The following is a 4,189-nucleotide window of genomic DNA, read 5'->3' as shown; positions in this document are numbered from 1 at the left end:
TTGTGATTGACTAATTTTACTCGGATCATGACCTCAAGATCCATCCACGTGATGTGTAACATTGCACAGTCTTCCACTGTGTCTAAGTAACATCACTTGTTTATCCATTCTTCCACTGTTGGGCATTTAGGCTCTTTCTCTCTTTTTACTATTATGAATAGTACTGGGCTGAATATGGTTATACATATATCTAATCATGTTGCAGCTCTTTTTTCTCAAGGGAATACACCAAATAGAAGGATTGTTTGGTCATATGGTATCTCTCCACCACTTCTCTATCAGTTTGTCATATTGCGGTGGCATGTGAGTTGCTGTGATGCTGGAAGCTATGCCACTGGTGTTTCAACTCTCAGCAGGAAAACCCAAAATGAACAGGTTTAAGTAGAGCATCCAGACTAAGAACACACAACAAAGTAAAAATCAGGTGCCTGCCTTGGAGAAGTAGCTGCTGAAAGCATTGTGCATCTCTTTGAAACCCTGTCAGATCCTGAAGGCCTAATGAATGGAAGCAGAGCATGGTCAGAGACAGTGCTGGAGGATGGGCACCTACGATCACAGGGCACTTGAAACGTGACTGATAATGAACTGCTTTCTCTGAGGGGAGTCGACCATGGTGACGTGAACAGAGTACAACCTGTGGGAGTGGGTCCTTCAGGATCTTCACTTGTTAGTGGGGTGCGACTCAAGGTAATAAGAAACAGCTTCAAAGATCCATTAATGATCAGAACTTGGAATGTGGGAGAATCTAGAAAAGTTGGAAGGTGTCAAAAAAGAAATGGAATGCATAAATATTGATATCCTTGGCATCAGTGAGCTGAGGTGGGCTGGTATTGGCCATTTTAAATCAGAAAATCATGACTGGCTATGCCAGGAGCAACACAATAAGAACAATGGCGTTGCTTTCATTTTCAAAAAAGACACTGCAAAATAAATCTTGAAGTACAATGGCATCTTAATAGGATTACATCTATTTGCTCTCAAGGAAATCTATTCAATACAATTATTATTTAAATTTATGCACCAATCAAAAAGCTAGTGATAAAGAAATTGAAGAATTCTACCAATGTCTACAATCAGAAATTGATCAAACATGCATTCAAGATGTATTGAAAATTATTGGTGATTGAAATGCAAAAGTTGGAAACAGAGAAATGAACAGTAGTTAGAAAATATTCACTTAATGACAGAAATGAAGATGGCTATTCTATGATATAATTTTTCACAACCAATGACATGTTCATAGAAAATACCTTTTTCCAACAACAGAAAAGGGACCTATGCACATGAACTCCAGATGGAATCCACAGAGATCAAGCTGACTACATTTGGGGGAAGAGAATAGTAGAAGTTCAATAGTAGCAGCTAAAACCAGGCCGGGAATGACTACGAAGTAGACCGTCAATTGCTCATAGGTAAATTCAGGATAAAGCTAAAGTAAATTAAAACGAGTCCACCAGCGCTGAGATAGCATGTTAAATCTAACCCAGCCGAATTTTGAGAACATTTCGAGAACAAATTTGATGCATGTAACACTCATGACAGAAGACCTGATGAGAATTCCATAACATTTCATTGTGCTTATACAGAACTTGTCCATGGATCAAGAGGCAGTTGTGCATATAGAACAAGGGAATACTGCATGGTTTAATATCAGAAAAGTTGTGTGACAGGGTTGTGTCCTCTCGCCATAATTATTCAATATGTATGCTGAAAAAGTAAATAATCAGAGAAGTTGGATTATATGAAAAAGAATATGGCATCAGGATTGGAGGAAGTCTTATAAACAACTGTACATATGCAGATGACACAACTCTGCTTGCTGAAAGTGAGGAGGCCTTAAAGCACTTGTGTGTGGATTATGACTCACTGTCAAGAAGATCACAATCCTCACAACTGAACCAATAGGTAACATCGTGATACATGGAGCGAAGGGTGAAGATGTCAAGGATTTTGTCTTGCTTGGACCCACAATCAACGCCCATGGGAGCAGCAGTCAAGCAATCCAACAACACATTGCATCGGGTAAGTCTGCTGCATAAGACCTCTTTGGAATATTGAAAAGCAAGGATGTTAGTTTTTGGACTAAGGTGTGCCTGATCCAAGCCATGATGTTTTCACTCGCCTCCTGTGCATGTGAAGCGAAGTCACTGAATAAGGAGGACTGGCGAAGGAGTGATGCGTTTGAACTGTGGTGCTGGGGAAGAATATTGGAAGTACAATGAACTGCTAAAATGAAAAAGCAATCTATCTACCTGGGAAGAAGTGTGGCCAAGAGTGCTCCTGAGAACTAAGGATGGCAAGACTTAGTCTTATGTAGTTTGGACATATTATCAGGAGACACCAGTGCCTGGAGAAGGACCTCATGTTCAGTAAAGTCGAGGCTCAGTGAAAAAAAGGAAGTCCCTCCAGGTGGTGGATGGACACAGTGGCTGCCACAATGGGCACAGGTTCATAGAAATCATTGTGAGGGGGTACAGGACAGGGCAGCGTTTCCTTTGTTTTGCAGTGTCCTTAGGCGGTAGAATCTACTTGATGGCACCCCACAACAATAAGCTCTTTCTAGTCTCATTTTTTGAGGCAGTGTTCTATCACTTCCACGTTGTTGTCCCAGTTCACAGTTCTTCCCTGGAGTATGGGGCTTCGGTCTTTCTGTGTCTCAGCAGTTCATTTCTAACTGCTGTTAATACTGCGGTGAGGTGATAGAACATTGTTTCGAATTACATCTCTCCCGTGCCTAACAATGGAGAGCACTGCTTCATATTTTCCAGCACCTGAAATGCCTTCTTTGATGAAATATTTATTCACGTTATCTGCCCATTTTTATATGGGATTAGTTGTCTTTTCGTTTTTGTTGAGGTTTTGAAGGTTTCTGTGCATTTTAGAGGTTAGTCCTTTGTCTAATCTTAGTCTCTTACCAATAGCATCCCTCCAGAATGGATTGTCATTTGAATTTTTGGTGAAATCTTTTAATGCACACGAATGTCTGATTTTTTAGAGTGTCTCAATTTGTCTTCTGCTATTTGTATATTTTTCATTATATTTGATAGCATACTTATGCCATTTATTAGGAACATCAGCTCGTGCCTACTTTTCTATTGGTGATCTTTAAAGTTCAAGGTTTCACATTTAGACCTTTGATCTATTATGAGACTTGGTTTTATATGGTGTTACATGTGGGTCCTGTTTCATTCTTCTGCAGATGTGTATCCAATTTTGCCAGTACCATTTGTTAAAGAGACTGTATCTTCTATCATTTAATGTGTTTTGGCCTTTTTCAGACATCAGCTCTCTGTAGGTGGACAGATTGATGTCTGGATTCTCAATTTTGTTCCATCGCTTTATGCCTCTTTCTTCGGACCAATAACAGGCTCTTTTGACTACTATGGCTGTGTAGTAGGTTTTGGAATCGGGAAGTAAGAGACCTCTACTTTGTTTTATTTCTTAACTCGTGCTCTGTTTATCTGGAGCGTCTTTCGTTTCCATACAAAGTTAGTGACTTACTTTTCTGTCTCTTTAAAATTATGTTGGAATCTGGATTGAATTTGCATTAAATCAGTAAATTGCTTAGGGTAGTGTTGACATTTTCACAATGCTGTGTCTTCTTATCTGTGATCACGGTATAGTCTTCCATTTATGCAGTTTTTGTTTAGTAGTGTATCATATTTTTCTTTGTGTGGGCCTTTGTTTCTTTTATTATACTTATTCATAGGTATTGTTTTCTGACTTCATTTTATTGTGTCGTTATTGTCAGATGGCACTGAGCCCTTTCTGTCGTTGCTACTGGATGGCATCAAGTGGTTTCTGACCCAGAGTGACCTTATGCACAAGAAGATGAAACTCCGCCCGTCTTGTGTCATCCTCACAATTGTCTCTGTGGTTCCACCCATGTTTCCAACTGATTTTTGCACGTTTATCTTTTACCCTGAAACTTTTCTGAATATTTTAATTAGTGCCAGAAATATTCTTGCCAAGTGTATGGGCTTTTCTATGTACAGGATCATGTCATTGACAAATAGAGCTTTCTTTTTGGTCAATTTGGATGTCTTTAATTTTCCTTTATTGACATATTGCTCTGGCTAAGACTACTAGAATAATATTGAATACAGATAATCTTGTCTTGTTCCATTTGCAAGGGCTATGTTTTCAGCTTCTCTCTGTTGAGAGTAATGTTGGCCAGTTCATATATATA

Source organism: Echinops telfairi, unplaced genomic scaffold (assembly GCF_000313985.2).
Source record: "Echinops telfairi isolate 266 unplaced genomic scaffold, ASM31398v2 ScPeMD7_2291;HRSCAF=2852, whole genome shotgun sequence".
NCBI lineage: Eukaryota > Metazoa > Chordata > Mammalia > Afrosoricida > Tenrecidae > Echinops > Echinops telfairi.
Note: the sequence above shows the minus strand (reverse complement) of the source record.